A 20,429-nucleotide genomic window follows, 5' to 3' on the forward strand; every position below is an offset into this window, starting at 1 on the left:
GGCATGCCTCGATGAAAGTACTGCTGTATAAGTACCGCGCGCTAACAGATTGCGCCACTGGAGCTCACTGTTCTCATATCTCCCCAGTTGAGCCATCTAGAGCTGACCAAGTAGATACTGGCACTGCTCCCTTATTCACTGTGCAAGATCGACTCACATGCTAGCATGTTATCATGACTATTAAAATCTACAGTCCTAATGGAACAGATTTGATAATTCTGCTATATCATGTGCTCTGTCTATTGAACACCACATACATTTGCCAGTTCTGACACAGTCTAGGAGAAACTTATGATTATTTGTAATTAGCACATAGTAAGAATTTCCTAAAAAATGAAACATAGTCACCTAAGGCAGACGAGGTGGCCGAGTGGTTAAGGCGATGGACTGCTAATCCATTGTGCTCTGCACGAGTGGGTTCGAATTCCACCTTTGTCGGAACCCCATCAGACATTCTTTTGAAGGTGGGCATGTCTCGTAGTACAATTACACTCTCTTTCAAGACACAGCCATAATCCACTAGAAGGGCCCAACTGACTATTCCATATTGGCAATTATGTCAAATTAAGGGAAGTGTTTTGTGCTTAATTGAAATTAGATCTTTCATGAAGTGTCCAGAGGATTGCCTTTCCCTCACTCCTGGCCTTCTAACCAGTTTGGATAGATAGACTGATAAGAAAGCAGCTCTTACTCCTAACGTTTCAGCCATCTCAAGTGTATGACTGTTGACATATGTCTGCCCCACAGAGACAGATCACTTCTAATAAGTGAGTTCTCTATCTGTCACTGATTGCGGACATACTAACTAGAGCTATCAGTATGGTCATAAATGTGAATACTCTTATGTTCTCAAATCAAAATGGAGTTTTTCCTACTTCCAAGAAAAGTGTCTTAAGCATGCTCTTCAATTCGTGCACGCATGTAGACATTCAAATGCAACTGCATTTCCATACAGAGTCTCAAAATCATAGATATCTTCATACCGCAGTAAGAATACATGAAGCGATTTACATTCTGAAGGCAGGCTGGCCTTGTAGCTCAGTGGCAGAGCACTGGTCTTGTAAACCAGGGGTCATTAGTTCAAGCCTCGTCAGGGCCTTTTTATATGTGAGTTTCTGTATGTTGTTTCCAAGTCATTCTTTCTAGGAGTCACACCTTGTCTTAAGTTTGCTTATTGACAAGCTTCCCTTTCCTGCTTTCATCGTATCAAGAAGACTTCATGAAAACCATTGAACCATAAACTATTTTTTTTTTTTTTTGTCAGAGCGTCGTTTCTGGTTCAGATACATCAATCGTCACCTTCCACAACACCCTTTTTATTCGTAAGTCGTTGGTAACAAACTTGGCAACAAGTGCGCAAGCTATCCCATTGACCTTTTACCTGTGAAGGGAAAAGGTCACGTTAAATAAAATACATACAGTAAATTATTTACATTTACTCCACCTGTCTTCATCCGTTCTCTCCTCTCTCCGGTCGCCAACTGGTTCCTGGATTGAAGGAAAATAGGAAAACACAGGTTAGTGGTCCCTCTGGGGGCCCCTTGAGTGACAAGGAGGCCTCCGTTGGGGTTGCTTTTGTTCCCTGAGTCTTTCTGGGGCCTCCGCGTGACAGGCCGCCCCTTCGGTCCTCAGGTTTCGTCCTCGCTATCTCCATCTGATCCGTCCAGTGCTGCGTAGTCGCGCAGGAGGCTGTGGATCATCTTACAGCATCCCAGGGTTGATGTCTCCTTTTTCCCTACTACCAGGCGGTTTCTGGAGAACAGAAGGACATCTTTGAAACAGCACAGGAGCCTCCAGCAGCCCTGGAGGTCACTTAGTGCGTGTGTCCCTGGGAACAGTCCATACATCACAGAGTCAGCGGTGATGCAGGTCGTAGGTATCCAGGCCCTAAGGTCTGTGCCCAGGGCCTTCAGCAGGTCCTGTGCGTACGTGCACTCCCAGAAGAGATGGTGTGTTGTCTCGTCCACGGTGCATCCTCTTGGGCAGGACTTGTATCGGTTGAGTCCTCTTGCGTGCATGAAGGCTCTCACGGGAAGTCCTCCTTGGATGGCCATCCAGGGGGTGTCCTTGTGCTGGTTCGTCAGGCGTTTGGATGCGACGTTTCCCCACACGTGGTCTGCTGTGGCTGAGGGGAGGGCGCCGATTTGCTCGCTGACGTCTCTTGCACGTATCTGTTTCTGGGCAAGCTTGGAGGTCCATGTGGCGGGGCTCGCTGCCTCCAGACCAAATTCCTTCACAAACTTCTCCACTTCTTTGTAGAACCACGGGGTCTCCCAGTTGTACGGGACTGCGCTCACCCACTCAGCCCATCCGAGGCGCCTCCACGTTGGCAGCAGGAAGAAGCGTGCCATCAGAAAGCCGACGTGGCTCTCATCTTCGGTCCTCAGGGTGTTCCTCACGCAGTGGCACACGAAGATCCCTCTCAGGATGGTGGCGATGTCCGGCACTCCTTTGCCTCCCTTGTCGTGGGTCTTGAACATCACCGTCCTTTTCACTCTGTCCATCTTCGAGCTCCAGATGAAGTAGAAGATCATTCTCGTGATGGCCTTGGCCGTTGTGGTCTGCACTGGCCATACTTGAGCGACGTACTGGAGTACTGGCAGGGTCTCGTTCCGCAGGACCAAAGACTTCCCTTCGATCGTCAGCTTCCGGAGGCTCCAGAGTCCCAGCTTCTGCCTTGTCTTCGCCAGTCTTTCCTCCCAGGTCTTCTCTGCTGCACCTTCTCCGCCGAACCAGACTCCCAGGATCTTCAGGAAGTCCTTCTTGATGGGGAATGGTAGTGGGTCTCGGGGGGGGGTCCAGTGTCCGAAGAGCAGGGTTTCTGACTTGGTGCTGTTGATCTTCGCTCCTGATGCCTTTCCAAACTCGATACAAGTCCTTTCCAGTTCTCTTATGAACCATAAACTATTGCCTCACCCAACGCCTGACAAACGCCATTCTCACCCCGCCGGGCAAAGCCAAATAAGCCATGCATATTTGAAGTTCCTTTGAAAGTCAGAGCGAGGACTATGACCTCTGTTCCGACTGAGTCTGCATCCACAGAAAGGATGAAATAAGGATCTAGAAATTTCACCAAGGAGATGTGAACTTCATCCCCCTTAAAATACTTTTCCTCCAGATGCCCCGGCTCTTAGTCAAATGAGGTTAATCTTCAAAACCCCACCCCCACTAACCATAAATATCCGACTCTCCTGCTGTCCATTCAAATGATACAAGGTATCTTGTACATAGAGAGAATGTGAGAAAAAGCAGAATCGCTTCATAGATTTGGTGACCTTGGAAGGGTCGGCTGGATAAAGAAGTGAACCTGATTTCGGGAAAAGGAGTATCTTGATGGGGATGAGGAAAAGAGAACATGGACCACATTCACAAGTTAGAGAAATAAATGTAATAGGTTGAATGGTTTTAAAAAGTTAACTTTGAGCATGAATTGTGTTTTTTAAACTGCAAAGAATTAAAAAATCAATGTGGGATTGGAGGCACAATCTGAGCAGAAAGCACCATAAGCTGCTATGGTGCAACTCTTATGTTGACTAGAAACATTAATATGATGACGCTCTTCTTTTGATATGTCTTTCAGTTAAATTGTATTGTAAGTAGCTGATACAGCACTGTTTGCAGCTCCTCAGTATATGGTTATCCCGTGACAACAATGTTTTCTTTATATTTATTATTCTACAAATGTATTTTTAAATGCACTGATGTGGTGTTTGCATGCTATGCAAGACGGCACATCATGGAATGCCGCTGGCCGCGCGACGCGAAGGGGAGCTAAGCGAGACAGCATCTTAGTCCCACATTCCGCGCGAGTAAAACGATGCACGTCATCTCCTGGCCGCCCCCTTTCATGCGCGTCTAATGGGCGCGGGTCACCTGGTGGGAGGGGCGGCCCCAAGGGGTTTAAAATTAGCGCGGCAGCGAGGCTCGGCCTTTCCTGCCGTCGCGTTCCTGGCTGCTCTGTCGCGTTCCTGGCTGCTCTGCGCTGTTTGCTCTGCGCTGTTGCTGTTGTTCCCGTCCGGCGTCTCCATGCCTCGTGGTCTTGCGTCGGGTTGTTACTTCAACGGGTCTGCGGTGAGTCCTGGTATTATTGGGCCCGCTTGCGGGTTGTTAGGGGTTTGAGGACACGGAGCGGGAAGAAGCATTGATCGGGGGCTTTGGTCGTTTGTTGTCCCGTCGCAGAGCAGCGGTTTGGGGGGGCCGAGGGAGAGCGTGGGTATCACTGTTCAAGCAAGTCGCGTTGATACCGCGAGTTTGGTATGTTTTTTCACCCGTCATGGGTTTCCCCATCTCTTGTTTAAACTCGGTCAGAAGCCGAGGGATGTTGGGAACGGCAGCATCGGCGCTATTAGTGCGTGTCCCTTTCTTTGCGCCTATTCTAGCCGGCGCGTCTCAGCATTGTTGATTGCATCGGCCGCGCCCTTTTTGAGAGACCCCCGCCGGGTTATGTTCCACCACGAGCTGCAGCTTGTCTGCTCGCACCTTTGTAGAGTTTTTAAATGGATGTTGGTATTGTTTAATGTGGGCCAGTGCTGGCAAGCTGAGCCGCGGGAGCGAGCACAGTTGAAATAAATTTACGAACGTACCTACAGTTTCCGGACTCCTTTATCACCAAACAAAGATATATTGGCGAACTCATAAAATACAAACACTTGAATAAAAGTTATGGCATTACGGTAGCGTGTGAACTTTCCCCAGCAGCTTTGCGAACAGCTTGTTTCCTTGTGTAATGCGACCCGCTTGCCTTGTTTATATGTTCTGCCTTCAAGATCCCGCTAAAATAATTCGTGCAGGATGTTTTGCATTGGCTGCCCGAGCGCCTTTTCCTGTTGTACAGTACCCTGCAGTCCGTGAGAAATCACCTTAATTCATAGCTCGGTTGGTAGAGCATCAGGCTTGTGATCTGAGGGTCCAGGGTTCAAGTCCCTGTTCGGGCCGTTCGTTTATCCCCCCCCCCCCCCCCTTTTGGTATGGAGAAGTGCATTGTGGGAAATGGAGGGAAACAGTGTAGCGCCATAATGTTGTTAACGGGAGGTGCGCGGCATCTTTGAGGCGTCGCTTTTTCGGACGAGTCTCCTTCTGATACGTAGCATTGTTTTGTGTACTTTTCACATCCAATCTTGCAAGGACGTGCAAGTAAATTGGCTAGTTGTATGTCTGCGGCATTAATGAGAAGCATATTACAACGAGAATGGCACGATGTATAATGTTAATACACAGCATTGAATATTTCAGTTTGGGCATTTGATTGTATCATAGATATATATATCACCATTAAAAGCATGGCCCCGAGATTTGCCCTTAGGCGATAGATCGGTTGATAAAGAGGTTCAAAGAACAAAGTCGAATGTTCACTGTAATACCTACTCCACTCTGTAAACGCTGAATAATAGTCGCTTACATTATGGCTACCTATGAGCAGTGCTTACGTAGAGCCGCTGATTGGCGGTGGGGCCCACTGGGCGTGATATTATGTACCGCAGGTTCCTCTTCCAAAGTAAAAACGGACTATAGGCCCTCATTAGAAGAACGTCACGATTCCGTTTGTATTAAGTTGAGCTACATAGATTTGGCTCGACGAAGGGTTTGCTTTAGATACTTGCAGAAGTGCCATAATTGCTTACGTAGCGTTTGTCTGGTGCGGGTGTGTGCCATGTGTTGCGCTATTGCACCCGCAGCTACTTAGCTCCATTGTTTGGCGCGTGAAGCTAATAACGCTAAGGGCGCTGGAGCTATCCCCACACGGTATGAAAGTTTTCCACCAGCTTTGTGATTCAGCTCTTGTATAGCCGGTGACCGGATAGCGAGGCCTTATGTTGGAAGCGTTTGGATTGTCCGAGCATGATGTGATGAGCATAAATTAAGGACAAATTCTACTTACATTAGGTTTGGTACTGTGTAAGGGGCGGGCGTGTTTTGGGGCGCGGGTACTTTCCGCTGGAGAAAGTGCGTCTCGCGATTTGTAATGCCGTGGCCTGGAGTCTGTGCCAGGGAGTGACCGAGTCCAATCCCTCCATGCTTTCCGTGTCACAATTTGGTTAAGGCTGTTGTGAGGGAGTGTGTGACTGCGCAAGCGAGTCCAATACTTCCATGCTTACCACGGGAAGGTGTGTGTCACATTGTGTTTCAAACATTTGAAGCCCCTGGATTCAAAGTTTCACTTTCAAATCGTCCTCCTTTCACATCACCTTGACTTTGACCCCTGCCCTGTTCCCGTGCTGCCATTTGTTTTAAAAGAGTCCCAATGATTTTATTTCTGAATAAGCCTGGTTAATTTCCCATCTGCTAGCTTTCTTCGTTTAGTCAGAAATAGCCTTTCGGAGACGCATGTATTCTTCGGTTTGAAAAACCCACCTGGTTAACTCTTTTCCGTCCACGATTTTGTAATATCTCTGTGAGCACATTATGACATGGCACAGTACATAGGACACATCTGTGAGGGGATTTACGATATTATGTCTCTTCTGATTGTAAGCAGGAGGCCTTTTTGTTCATGCTGAAATGCTTTCTTCGTTGTCTTGTTTCCCTCACGCTATCACCGAGACTAGGGGTGAATAAGGGTGTCTCCAGAGCCTCACTGAAATACTAACCCTTAGCTGAGCTTCGAGCAGGTCTTACGATCAATATTTTACAGGTGACAAAAAGTACACTTTTAGCTAATGAAATAAACATTCCAGGACGAGAGGCGAAAAATTCCCCTCGCCACTGTGAAAACTCACAGGTACCAGAGCAGGTCTGGCTGTGCATTCACTCCTGCGGCAGGCAGCTGCTGAGGGCGGCGGGGCAAAACAACCAACAGTTAGTTGAGTAAAACACAGGGTCGTAGCTACCAGTTGTTCGACAGGTGCAGTAGCACCAGGGCCATCGGCTTGAGGGGCCCATTGCACTCCGATTGCTGCTCTATTTACTTCCCGGCCAATAATGAGGGCCTCTTGTTTATTGTTTGCACTGGGACCCACGTCTCCCTAGTTACGTCAGTGGTGCAACATATTTCATAATTAAGGATTATAGAGCACTGCCACAGTCAATGGCAATAACAGTTGTTAAAGGCCCTGAAAACACAGCTCAGACCTATACTTATTACAAGGATGAGTACATTTATCAGTCATTGTAGCATGAGGCAATATGCCATAAGTAGTACTTATTGATTTCTGGTTTTGGGCACTGCTAGAACAGACGATAAGCGGGGAGTTGCCTAAACATGGAGCAGGTTAGACACGGTATAGGAAAAGAGCAGTTAGAGGCGCTGTGTTTTGCTCTGCACTGCTGCGGTCTTTCATTGTTCTATTCGGGGCCTGCAGTACCTGTCTGCCTGTCTCTGGCAGATATCCATTAGAACGGTGTTCCTGCCGGGCATTGTTTGTGCATGCGGTAACGTGATACAGACGCCTGCACAAGCCTCGACTCGCCACGCAGCATTTCCTACGCCCCCAGTGACAATGACGCAGTTCTAACGATGCAGATAAGACCAGCGTACACAGCGGACGCACAAAGCCAGCCTTGTGAGCCGACGCCATTAGTAACCGGAGCTTCACTCCCACAAAGCTTGTTTGGTCACTTCCACAAAGCTTGATTGGTCCGGCAGAGCACAAGTCACAGGGATGTAACTCGGGCAGTGTGGGTTGACATATTGCGTTAAGAATAACGGGGAAATTGCTACCGGACACGCGCCACTATAAATGCTCTGGGGGTTCACATAACAGAACATGCTACACACCAGAACGCCGTGTGTGACTAGAACGATATTCCTTCTAATGTGCTTCTACAAACTGGCACAACCCTATGTTCGCTGAAGCTATACAACACTCTATGAAAGTGAGCATATAGCGCAAATTACCGAAATGAGTGGCATTTGCTACCCGAAAGAAGTAATAACATCTACACAAAGTTAGCTTTTGACCCTGAAATATAAATGAAGTTATTATGTCTTTGAGGTGTGATCAAAAAAAAATTTCCTCAAGAGGAAGCATTACATGTTCCACGCAGAATTCAGGGTCGGTGCGATCCTGGTCAATTTCAATGCCTGGCAAATCGCGAAAGGCAAGTGCGAGTTTGGGGGTAAGTAAGAATAAAAGTACACGGTAACTGTTGTCATATTTTCCTCCATAAATGTGCCAAACAATTTATCTGTTTTTCCTCACCCTGCCATGCTTGGCTAAGGCGAGCGCATGACAAACATATGCAAGGGTCGAGTAAACCTGGTATGAAAAGTTTCTGACGAACGTGTCGAAGAGGCTCATGTGTGGCAATTTTAAAGCAAATGTCTGCTGCTAAAGAGCAATTTCAACTTCACAGGTTACATAGAAGTGACTTTCCATTGCTTCTAAAGAGCATATCCAACTTTAAAAAGTTACAGGAAAGAGAATTGCCATTGCTGTAATTACACAGATGGAGGTAGCTTATCTAATACCATTCGGGAACTCATGGCACTACCTGAGCTGACAAACTATGGTAACGAATCGTAACAAGTGATGGGTGCAGGACTATTCAGGCAGCCTTAACTGGCTTCCCAACGATGAATAGAACACTTTCTGATTCTATGCGCATTAAGGTTAGAATACATCTTTTACGAATTAGGCACAGGATTGATTCCTGTATAGCTCCACGCATCCCACGGCAGGACGGCAGAGTGCTGATTAGGCAACATGCACGTTACACAGGGACAACACAAGTGGGTAAATGAAGCAGTATGCATGTTGCGTACATGGGATAGCAGGTCCCAAGGTACTAGAGTCCCTTACCATTCTAGGCCACAGGCGACATTAGAAGGATTACAGTGCGTAAAAGAAATAACTAAGTGATATTACATTTTAGTCCGGGCCCAATGCCACTGAAAGCATCACAACATCCACCAGGTAACCATTATGACGAAAGGTGTATTCATGTTTTAATGGCAGCTTAAAGTTAAGTTGGTATGATTCATACTAATGTCAGTAACACAATTGCTAAGGCTTTTACTATCTGCTGTAGTTTAAATTAACAGTTCCATCGTTATGTTGGAGCGAGTTAATGTTTACGTGAGAATGCATCCATTTGGAGGGTGGGCCCGGGTGGTACATACTGGCAGAGTGTGCGGAGAAGGACATGAAGTGCACGGTGACTGTATACGTTTTGTAACAGGGGATTAGTTAATATATCTGGTTGTACTAGCAGTGCACAGACAGGCTCAGACAAAGTTTGAATTGGGCCAGATTAAAAATGTCGTTTAAGGGCCCCAGCGGAAACAGCCCCTGAACTTGTTTCCATCAAGGAAGCGATACATGCCCGACAGGCTTCGGGTGTACAACTATACAGTCACTGCCGCCACCTTCCGGCTGTCTAGCTAGCAGCAGCCCCTTACAGAGAAGGAATTTGTTTTAACAACATATATTCGAGCATGATAGTAAAGAGTCTGAACCCGAGTGCTCTAGCAGGCGGCACAGCCCCTTGCCTGGCTCTAACTATAAAAATGGAGTATGCAATGCAAGGTCAACTTTTGTCATTTATGATATTATGCATTTTATCAGCACGGAAGTACCCGAAGGCGCGAGCTCTTCACGACAAGTACAAGAAACGACAGGTAATATTGTACAAAAGCAGACGTTAAGTTATATGAGGTAAAGTGATGGTGAGGCAAACAAAATACATGAGGTAGCAAACAGTGCATTACAGAAGGGACAAGTGATAAGTGCGCAGGTTACAAGAGCGTCAGGATGCAATGGGTGGTGAAATACTGCAATATGTGCTAGACACTCAGGCCTAGAACAAACGTAAGATAGGCGATGGTGGCTCTGCCAGTCTTTGTCTGTCCGGTACTACCCGAATAACAATTTAAATAAGTGCAGGCACCATAAGAATGCCAGTCGTCTTTACCTGTCCCGGTACTTACCCTAATAACAATTGAAATAGCACTATTTTATGCTTAACAGCACCACGCATCCCTATGCAGGATGGCAGAGCACGGTTGGGTAACATGCGCGTTATACAGGGACAATACATTGTGGAGTGGTGAAGGAAACAGATCATATGTATCACATGAGACAGCGAGGGTTACAGGTACAAGAGTCCCATATCCTTCTGAGTCCACAGTGCTATATTAGAAAGGATTCCAGTTTGGTGTGCCGCATAAGTGGGTATGACAGCGGTAGACATGGTGTTTCAGGGGACGGAGAGGGTCACAAGGTACAGGAGTCCCATATCCTTCACAGTCCACGGTGGGGCGTTAGAAGGATTCTAGTTTATGAGCTGCAAGTAAAAAGCTACAACAATTACTGATCAGTCTTCTGCATGATACATGAGTGCTTTTCACTGCAGGCATTAACGTTATACCTGCCATACCCATCTCTTTGGTTCCTGGGACCAATATCACCGGTCTTCCAGTAGCATCTATAAAATATTGCAAATAACATGCAGAATGCAACAGAGAAGCGGGGCTAAGCAAGGACGTGCGGCTCCTCTTGTAGATATTGGCAGGTAAACAGCCTAATGAAAAAACGGCAGGATTCACAAGAGGTGGAGGGCCCGGGGCCAGGTACACTAGTAAGAGGGAAGGGCGCCCCGAGCAGTGAATTATGGGTTATTCAGGTCCCAAGGTGGCAAGATCAATGTTGTGGTAACTAGTCCTGCGAGAGTGAGACCTGGCCGAAGAACAGTATCTACGCAATCCCCATTAGGGGCGCGGCTTGTGTGGCCAAGGGCGTGTCTACGCAGTCCTCATTAGAGGTGCGGCTTATGTAACTAAGGGCGTGGCCTAAGAACGGTATCTAAGCAATCCCCATCGAGGTGCGGCCTATGTAGCAAAGGGCGAGTCCTAAGAACGGTCCTAATAAATCTCCAAAAGGGTGTGGTGGAGGATCCATGATAGAGGTGCACTAAACAGCGGCTGAAAGTAGCTAGATGCTCCTTTATAAGGAGCATCGAATAGGATTGTGATATTTACACCTGGAAGAGTCGGACACGCAGATCCTGAAAAGAAGTAAAGACTCTCTAGCAAGGGCCGTCTTTACCCTGAGTTTAATCTTTACTTTTAGTGAAATGGTTTATGAAAAACCAGTAAGCTGCTCCAGGTGAGGCTCGAACTCACAACCTCGGCATGCCTCGATGCAAGTGCTGCTGTATAAGTACCGCACTAACCGATTGCGCCACTGGAGCTCACTGTTCTCATATCTCCCCAGTTGAGCCATCTAGAGCTGACCAAGTAGATACTGGCACTGCTCCCTTATTCACTGTGCAAGATCAACTCACATGCCAGCATGTTATCATGACTATTAAAAACTACAGTCCTAATGGAACAGATGTGATAATTCTGCTATATCATGTGCTCTGTCTATTGAACACCACATACATTTGCCAGTTCTGACACAGTCTAGGAGAAACTTATGATTATTTGTAATTAGCACATAGTAAGAATTTCCTAAAAAATGAAACATAGTCAGCAAAGGCAGACGAGGTGGCCGAGTGGTTAATGCGATGGACTGCTAATCCATTGTGCTCTGCACGCGTGGGTTCGAATCCCACCTTCGTCGGAACGCCATCAGACACTCTTTTGAAGCTGGGCATGTCTCGTAGTACAATTACACTCTCTTTCAAGACACAGCCATAATCCACTAGAAGGCCCCAACTGACTATTCCAATTTGGCAATTATGTCAAATTAAGGGAAGTGTTTTGTGCTTAATTGAAATTAGATCTTTCATGAAGTGTCCAGAGGATTGCCTTTCTCTCACTCCTGGCCTTCTAACCAGTTTGGATAGATAGACTGATAAGAAAGCAGCTCTTACTCCTAAAGTTTCAGCCACCTCAAGTGTATGACTGTTGACATATGTCTGCCCCACACAGACAGATCACTTCTAATAAGTGAGTTCTCTATCTGTCACTGATTGCGGACATACTAACTAGAGCTATCAGTATGGTCATAAATGTGAATACTCTTATGTTCTCAAATCAAAATGGAGTTTTTCCTACTTCCAAGAAAAGTGTCTTAAGCATGCTCTTCAATTTGTGCACGCATGTAGACATTCAAATGCAACTGCATTTCCATACAGAGTCTCAAAATCATAGATATCTTCATACCGCAGTAAGAATACATGAAGCGATTTACATACTGCAGGCAGGCTGGCCTTGTAGATCAGTGGCAGAGCACTGGTCTTGTAAACCAGGGGTCATGAGTTCAAGACTCATCAGGGCCTTTTTATATGTGAGTTTCTGTATGTTGTTTCCAAGTCATTCTTTCCAGGAGTCACACCTTGTCTTAAGTTTGCTTATTGACAAGCTTCCCTTTCCTGCTTTCATCGTATCAAGAAGACTTCATGAAAACCATTGAACCATAAACTATTGCCTCACCCCTTCCGATCGCCTGACAAACGCCATTCTCACCCCGCCGGGCAAAGCCAAATAAGCCATGCATATTTGAAGTTCCTTTGAAAGTCAGAGCAAGGACTAGGACCTCTGTTCCGACTGAGTCTGCATCCACAGAAAGGATGAAATAAGGATCTAGAAATTTCACCAAGGAGATGTGAACTTCATCCCCCTTAAAATACTTTTCCTCCCAGATGCCCCGGCTCTTAGTCAAATGAGGTTAATCTTCAAAACCCCACCCCCACTAACCATAAATATCCGACTCTCCTGCTGTCCATTCAAATGATACAAGGTATCTTGTACATAGAGAGAATGTGAGAAAAAGCAGAATCGCTTCATAGATTTGGTGACCTTGTAAGGGTCGGCTGGATAAAGAAGTGAACCTGATTTCGAGAAAAGGAGTATCGTGATGGGGATGAGGAAAAGAGAACATGGACCACATTCACAAGTTAGAGAAATAAATGTAATAGGTTGAATGGTTTTAAAAAGTTAACTTTGAGCACGAATTGTGTTTTTTAAACTGCAAAGAATTAAAAAATCAATGTGGGATTAGAGGCACAATCTGAGCAGAAAGCACCATACGCTGCTATGGTGCAACTCTTATGTTGACTAGAAACATTAATATGATGACGCTCTTCTTTTGATATGTCTTTCAGTTAAATTGTATTGTAAGTAGCTGATACAGCACTGTTTGCAGCTCCTCAGTATATGGTTATCCCGTGACAACGATGTTTTCATCATATGTATTATTCTACAATTGTATTTTTAAATGCACTGATGTGGTGTTTGCATGCTATGCAAGACGGCACATCATGGAATGTTTATAAGGAGCATCGAATAGGATTGTGATATTTGCACCTGGAAGAGTCGGACACGCAGATCCTGAAAAGAAGTAAAGACTCTCTAGCAAGGGCCGTCTTTACCCTGAGTTTAATCTTTACTTTTAGTGAAATGGTTTATGAAAAACCAGTAAGCTGCTCCAGGTGAGGCTCGAACTCACAACCTCGGCATGCCTCGATGCAAGTACTGCTGTATAAGTACCGGGCGCTATCCGATTGCGCCACTGGAGCTCACTGTTCTCATATCTCCCCAGTTGAGCCATCTAGAGCTGACCAAGTAGATACTGGCACTGCTCCCTTATTCACTGTGCAAGATCGACTCACATGCTAGCATGTTATCATGACTATTAAAAACTACAGTCCTAATGGAACAGATTTGATAATTCTGCTATATCATGTGCTCTGTCTATTGAACACCACATACATTTGCCAGTTCTGACACAGTCTAGGAGAAACTTATGATTATTTGTAATTAGCACATAGTAAGAATTTCCTAAAAAATGAAACATAGTCACCTAAGGCAGACGAGGTGGCCGAGTGGTTAAACCGATGGACTACTAATCCATTGTGCTCTGCACGCGTGGGTTCGAATCCCACCTTCGTCAGAACGCCATCAGACACTCTTTTGAAGGTGGGCATGTCTCGTAGTACAATTACACTCTCTTTCAAGACACAGCCATAATCCACTAGAAGGGCCCAACTGACTATTCCATTTTTTGACATTCAAATGCAACTGCATTTCCATACAGAGTCTCAAAATCATAGATATCTTCATACCGCAGTAAGAATACATGAAGCGATTTACATACTGCAGGCAGGCTGGCCTTGTAGCTCAGTGGCAGAGCACTGGTCTTGTAAACCAGGGGTCATGAGTTCAAGCCTCATCAGGGCCTTTTTATATGTGAGTTTCTGTATGTTGTTTCCAAGTCATTCTTTCTAGGAGTCACACCTTGTCTTAAGTTTGCTTATTGACAAGCTTCCCTTTCCTGCTTTCATCGTATCAAGAAGACTTCATGAAAACCATTGAACCATAAACTAATGCCTCACCCCTTCCGATCGCCTGACGAACGCCTGACAAACGCCATTCTCACCCCGCTGGGCAAAGCCAAATAAGCCATGCATATTTGAAGTTCCTTTGAAAGTCAGAGCGAGGACTATGACCTCTGTTCTGACTGAGTCTGCATCCACAGAAAGGATGAAATAAGGATCTAGAAATTTCACCGAGGAGATGTGAACTTCATCCCCCTTAAAATACTTTTCCTCCCAGATGCCCCAGCTCTTAGTCAAATGAGGTTAATCTTCAAAACCCCACCCCCACTAACCATAAATATCCGACTCTCCTGCTGTCCATTCAAATGATACAAGGTATCTTGTACATAGAGAGAATGTGAGAAAAAGCAGAATCGCTTCATAGATTTGGTGACCTTGGAAGGGTCGGCTGGATAAAGAAGTGAACCTGATTTCGGGAAAAGGAGTATCGTGATGGGGATGAGGAAAAGAGAACATGGACCACATTCACAAGTTAGAGAAATAAATGTAATAGGTTGAATGGTTTTAAAAAGTTAACTTTGAGCACGAATTGTGTTTTTTAAACTGCAAAGAATTAAAAAATCAATGTGGGATTGGAGGCACAATCTGAGCAGAAAGCACCATAAGCTGCTATGGTGCAACTCTTATGTTGACTAGAAACATTAATATGATGACGCTCTTCTTTGATATGTCTTTCAGTTAAATTGTATTGTAAGTAGCTGATACAGCACTGTTTGCAGCTCCTCAGTATATGGTTATCCCGTGACAACAATGTTTTCATCATATTTATTATTCTACAAATGTATTTTTAAATGCACTGATGTGGTGTTTGCATGCTATGCAAGACGGCACATCATGGAATGTTTATAAAGAGCATCAAATAGGATTGTGATATTTGCACCTGGAAGAGTCGGACACGCAGATCCTGAAAAGAAGTAAAGACTCTCTAGCAAGGGCCTTCTTTACCCTGAGTTTAATCTTTACTTTTAGTGAAATGGTTTATGAAAAACCAGTAAGCTGCTCCAGGTGAGGCTCGAACTCACAACCTCAGCATGCCTCAATGCAAGTACTGCTGTATTAGTACCACGTGCTAACCGATTGCGCCACTGGAGCTCACTGTTCTCATATCTCCCCAGTTGAGCCATCTAGAGCTGACCAAGTAGATACTGGCACTGCTCCCTTATTCACTGTGCAAGATCGACTCACATGCTAGCATGTTATCATGACTATTAAAAACTACAGTCCTAATGGAACAGATTTGATAATTCTGCTATATCATGTGCTCTGTCTATTGAACACCACATACATTTGCCAGTTCTGACACAGTCTAGGAGAAACTTATGATTATTTGTAATTAGCACATAGTAAGAATTTCCTAAAAAATGAAACATAGTCACCTAAGGCAGACGAGGTGGCCGAGTGGTTAAGGCGATGGACTGCTAATCCATTGTGCTCTGCACGCGAGGGTTCGAATCCCACCTTCGTCGGAACGCCATCAGACACTCTTTTGAAGGTGGGCATGTCTCGTAGTACAATTACACTCTCTTTCAAGACACAGCCATAATCCACTAGAAGGGCCCAACTGACTATTCCATTTTGGCAATTATGTCAAATTAAGGGAAGTGTTTTGTGCTTAATTGAAATTAGATATTTCATGAAGTGTCCAGAGGATTGCCTTTCCCTCACTCCTGGCCTTCTAACCAGTTTGGATAGATAGACTGATAAGAAAGCAGCTCTTACTCCTAAAGTTTCAGCCATCTCAAGTGTATGACTGTTGACATATGTCTGCCCCACAGAGACAGATCACTTCTAATAAGTGAGTTCTCTATCTGTCACTGATTGCGGACATACTAACTAGAGCTATCAGTATGGTCATAAATGTGAATACTCTTATGTTCTCAAATCAAAATGGAGTTTTTCCTACTTCCAAGAAAAGTGTCTTAAGCATGCTCTTCAATTTGTGCACGCATGTAGACATTCAAATGCAACTGCATTTCCATACAGAGTCTCAAAATCATAGATATCTTCATACCGCAGTAAGAATACATGAAGCGATTTACATACGGCAGGCAGGCTGGCCTTGTAGCTCAGTGGCAGAGCACTGGTCTTGTAAACCAGGGGTCATTAGTTCAAGCCTCATCAGGGCCTTTTTATATGTGAGTTTCTGCATGTTGTTTCCAAGTCATTCTTTCTAGGAGTCACACCTTGTCTTAAGTTTGCTTATTGACAAGCTTCCCTTTCCTGCTTTCATCGTATCAAGAAGACTTCATGAAAACCATTGAACCATAAACTATTGCCTCACCCAACGCCTGACAAACGTCATTCTCACCCCGCTGGGCAAGTCCTGCTGGGCAAAGCCAAAAAAGCCATGCATATTTGAAGATCCTTTGAAAGTCAGAGCGAGGACTATGACCTCTGTTCCGACTGAGTCTGCATCCACAGAAAGGATGAAATAAGGATCTAGAAATTTCACCAAGGAGATGTGAACTTCATCCCCCTTAAAATACTTTTCCTCCCAGATGCCCCAGCTCTTAGTCAAATGAGGTTAATCTTCAAAACCCCACCCCCACTAACCATAAATATCCGACTCTCCTGCTGTCCATTCAAATGATACAAGGTATCTTGTACATAGAGAGAATGTGAGAAAAAGCAGAATCGCTTCATAGGTTTGGTGACCTTGGAAGGGTCGGCTGGATAAAGAAGTGAACCTGATTTCGGGAAAAGGAGTATCGTGATGGGGATGAGGAAAAGAGAACATGGACCACATTCACAAGTTAGAGAAATAAATGTAATAGGTTGAATAGTTTTAAAAAGTTAACTTTGAGCACGAATTGTGTTTTTTAAACTGCAAAGAATTAAAAAATCAATGTGGGATTGGAGGCACAATCTGAGCAGAAAGCACCATAAGCTGCTATGGTGCAACTCTTATGTTGACTAGAAACATTAATATGATGACGCTCTTCTTTTGATATGTCTTTCAGTTAAATTGTATTGTAAGTAGCTGATACAGCACTGTTTGCAGCTCCTCAGTATATGGTTATCCCGTGACAACAATGTTTTCATCATATTTATTATTCTACAAATGTATTTTTAAATGCACTGATGTGGTGTTTGCATGCTATGCAAGAAGGCACATCATGGAATGTTTATAAGGAGCATCGAATAGGATTTCTGATATTTGCACCTGGAAGAGTCGGACACGCAGATCCTGAAAAGAAGTAAAGACTCTCTAGCAAGGGCCGTCTTTACCCTGAGTTTAATCTTTACTTTTAGTGAAATGGTTTATGAAAAACCAGTAAGCTGCTCCAGGTGAGGCTCGAACTCACAACCTCGGCATGCCTCAATGCAAGTACTGCTGTATAAGTACCGCGCGCTAACCGACTGCGCCACTGGAGCTTACTGTTCTCATATCTCCCCAGTTGAGCCATCTAGAGCTGACCAAGTAGATACTGGCACTGCTCCCCTATTCACTGTGCAAGATCGACTCACATGCTAGCATGTTATCATGACTATTAAAAACTACAGTCCTAATGGAACAGATTTGATAATTCTGCTATATCATGTGCTCTGTCTATTGAACACCACATACATTTGCCAGTTCTGACACAGTCTAGGAGAAACTTATGATTATTTGTAATTAGCACATAGTAAGAATTTCCTAAAGAATGAAACATAGTCACCTAAGGCAGACGAGGTGGCCGAGTGGTTAAGGCGATGGACTGCTAATCCATTGTGCTCTGCATGCGTGGGTTCGAATCCCACCTTCGTCGGAACGCCATCAGACACTCTTTTGAAGGTGGGCATGTCTCGTAGTACAATTACACTCTCTTTCAAGACACAGCCATAATCCACTAGAAGGGCCCAACTGACTATTCCATTTTGGCAATTATGTCAAATTAAGGGAAGTGTTTTGTGCTTAATTGAAATTAGATCTTTCATGAAGTGTCCAGAGGATTGCCTTTCCCTCACTCCTGGCCTTCTAACCAGTTTGGATAGATAGACTGATAAGAAAGCAGCTCTTACTCCTAAAGTTTCAGCCATCTCAAGTGTATGACTGTTGACATATGTCTGCCCCACAGAGACAGATCACTTCTAATAAGTGAGTTCTCTATCTGTCACTGATTGCGGACATACTAACTAGAGCTATCAGTATGGTCATAAATGTGAATACTCTTATGTTCTCAAATCAAAATGGAGTTTTTCCTACTTCCAAGAAAAGTGTCTTAAGCATGCTCTTCAATTTGTGCACGCATGTAGACATTCAAATGCAACTGCGTTTCCATACAGAGTCTCAAAATCATAGATATCTTCATACCGCAGTAAGAATACATGAAGCGATTTACATACTGAAGACAGGCTGGCCTTGTAGCTCAGTGGCAGAGCACTGGTCTTGTAAACCAGGGGTCATTAGTTCAAGCCTCATCAGGGCCTTTTTATATGTGAGTTTCTGTATGTTGTTTCCAAGTCATTCTTTCTAGGAGTCACACCTTGTCTTAAGTTTGCTTATTGACAAGCTTCCCTTTCCTGCTTTCATCGTATCAAGAAGACTTCATGAAAACCATTGAACCATAAACTATTCCCTCACCCAACGCCTGACGAACGCCATTCTCACCCCGCCGGGCAAGCCCTGCCGGGCAAAGCCAAATAAGCCATGCATATTTGAAGTTCCTTTGAAAGTCAGAGCGAGGACTATGACCTTTGTTCTGACTGAGTCTGCATCCACAGAAAGGATGAAATAAGGATCTAGAAATTTCACCAAGGAGATGTGAACTTCATCCCCCTTAAAATACTTTTCCTCCCAGATGCCCCGGCTCTTAGTCAAATGAGGTTAATCTTCAAAACCCCACCCCCACTAACCATAAATATCCTGAAGGACTGGACTTTTAACAGTACCAGCGGTGCCAGGGAACAACACCTATAACCTTCATGGGATACCTGTTTCGGCGCACAAATTACAGAGACACGGGAAACTTCCTTCGGCGTCAAAGATCAGCGTTTATTACTGCAGGGAGGCAAAAGTCACAAGAAGTACAAAAGTGTGTAGGTTCTGAGAGTCTGCTTCAAATTCCTTATGTAGGTCGCTCTCTTTTATACAGAATGTTGCCGTTGCATAACATGTGGACAAAAGATTACAATCCGGTTCCCACAGTAGACTTCAAAAGGGTCGCTTTCATGTGTTTAGAATCCCGGAACATCTTTATAAATAGCCATGCCCGTTCCCAACTGTAAAAGTACATCTTCCCACCATTAGGCACACCCATTAGAGTTGTAAATGACCAAGGAGGAGAGACAAGAGCAGCTGCAAGGAAGTCAGACACGTGTAGAGAAAAGAGTGTGGGGGTAATATCGGAAGCATGATCGCGAGATCAAAAGAGTTGGATCCATTGCCTGTAAGGCTGTCACATTAGACCGGTACAATCAGATTACCCTCAAGCTGTGCCATCTGCCTTTGCTGTGTCATTCCTCCGGCCATAAAGACGCATGAAAGGAATATGCGTCTTCCGCAAGGCTTGGGAACTAGAGGGTCAAGGGGGCGAACAGTTATCTGCTCGCTGACTACGTGAGGGCAAGAAACAAAATGGATGCCGTATCTAAAATGGAACCCAAGGGTTCAGATGAAGAACACGTAATATTAGACGAACCCCGGCAGGTAGTGTAGCGAAAATTCGCACACTTGCCAAACTCGTCATTTGCGGTTCGTAGATACCAAACTCGTCTATATTCGGTAATGCCCAGAACAACGTAATAATTTTTACGGAACCTCAGACGGTCCTTTTGCCCTCATGTAGGCAAGCACTAGTCGGAATCATAATCGATTTCGATACTCATCAGATCATCCAGATGTTGTTGATACATTATTCTATCCTTCAATGCCTCTTTGGTGACAACAGGCTGTCTTATACACGTCGTAGCACAAAGGCCACATAAGGCAGGACCACATTGCACACAAAGACAACATGAGAACAGAAATGTCACAACAACCCCTATGATCATCAGAATCTTCCAACCCCAAGTCGATATCAGACCCCAAAACCATCCCAGAAGCGTCCAATTTCCTTCGTCCACGTGTATGGACTCCGAAATTTTGTGCAACTTAGAGATGGCTTGATAAACCGTTGGAGCGTTATCAGGTATGAATATGCAGCAGCTCGAATGGATGACTTTACAAACCCCACCTCTATCTGCTAGAATGATATCTAGAACCATACGGTTCTGCAACGTCATCAGTC

At 44.8% G+C, this 20,429-nt stretch overlaps 12 non-coding genes across 12 annotated transcripts; 10 read left to right on the forward strand and 2 right to left on the reverse strand.

Moving 5' to 3' along the window:
* Positions 1–356: 356 nt before the first annotated feature.
* On the forward strand, positions 357–438 carry TRNAS-GCU (transfer RNA serine (anticodon GCU)). Its single transcript has one exon. It is a non-coding gene; the product is annotated as a tRNA-Ser (tRNA).
* Positions 439–1,027: 589 nt separating this feature from the next.
* On the forward strand, positions 1,028–1,099 carry TRNAT-UGU (transfer RNA threonine (anticodon UGU)). The gene has a single exon. It is a non-coding gene; the product is annotated as a tRNA-Thr (tRNA).
* A 10,320-nt stretch (positions 1,100–11,419) lies between these two features.
* Positions 11,420–11,501, forward strand: TRNAS-GCU (transfer RNA serine (anticodon GCU)). The gene has a single exon. It is a non-coding gene; the product is annotated as a tRNA-Ser (tRNA).
* A 589-nt stretch (positions 11,502–12,090) lies between these two features.
* TRNAT-UGU (transfer RNA threonine (anticodon UGU)) lies at positions 12,091–12,162 on the forward strand. The gene has a single exon. It is a non-coding gene; the product is annotated as a tRNA-Thr (tRNA).
* A 1,144-nt stretch (positions 12,163–13,306) lies between these two features.
* TRNAI-UAU (transfer RNA isoleucine (anticodon UAU)) lies at positions 13,307–13,401 on the reverse strand. The gene is made up of 2 exons: positions 13,364–13,401; positions 13,307–13,342 (listed from the first exon to the last, which is right to left on the reverse strand). It is a non-coding gene; the product is annotated as a tRNA-Ile (tRNA).
* A 292-nt stretch (positions 13,402–13,693) lies between these two features.
* On the forward strand, positions 13,694–13,775 carry TRNAS-ACU (transfer RNA serine (anticodon ACU)). Its single transcript has one exon. It is a non-coding gene; the product is annotated as a tRNA-Ser (tRNA).
* Positions 13,776–13,991: 216 nt separating this feature from the next.
* TRNAT-UGU (transfer RNA threonine (anticodon UGU)) lies at positions 13,992–14,063 on the forward strand. Its single transcript has one exon. It is a non-coding gene; the product is annotated as a tRNA-Thr (tRNA).
* A 1,541-nt stretch (positions 14,064–15,604) lies between these two features.
* On the forward strand, positions 15,605–15,686 carry TRNAS-GCU (transfer RNA serine (anticodon GCU)). The gene has a single exon. It is a non-coding gene; the product is annotated as a tRNA-Ser (tRNA).
* A 589-nt stretch (positions 15,687–16,275) lies between these two features.
* Positions 16,276–16,347, forward strand: TRNAT-UGU (transfer RNA threonine (anticodon UGU)). Its single transcript has one exon. It is a non-coding gene; the product is annotated as a tRNA-Thr (tRNA).
* A 1,153-nt stretch (positions 16,348–17,500) lies between these two features.
* Positions 17,501–17,595, reverse strand: TRNAI-UAU (transfer RNA isoleucine (anticodon UAU)). Its single transcript has 2 exons — positions 17,558–17,595; positions 17,501–17,536 (listed from the first exon to the last, which is right to left on the reverse strand). It is a non-coding gene; the product is annotated as a tRNA-Ile (tRNA).
* Positions 17,596–17,887: 292 nt separating this feature from the next.
* On the forward strand, positions 17,888–17,969 carry TRNAS-GCU (transfer RNA serine (anticodon GCU)). Its single transcript has one exon. It is a non-coding gene; the product is annotated as a tRNA-Ser (tRNA).
* Positions 17,970–18,558: 589 nt separating this feature from the next.
* TRNAT-UGU (transfer RNA threonine (anticodon UGU)) lies at positions 18,559–18,630 on the forward strand. Its single transcript has one exon. It is a non-coding gene; the product is annotated as a tRNA-Thr (tRNA).
* The last annotated feature ends 1,799 nt before the right edge of the window (positions 18,631–20,429 follow it).

This window comes from Lissotriton helveticus, chromosome 5_1 (genome assembly GCF_964261635.1).
Source record: "Lissotriton helveticus chromosome 5_1, aLisHel1.1, whole genome shotgun sequence".
Lineage (NCBI taxonomy): Eukaryota > Metazoa > Chordata > Amphibia > Caudata > Salamandridae > Lissotriton > Lissotriton helveticus.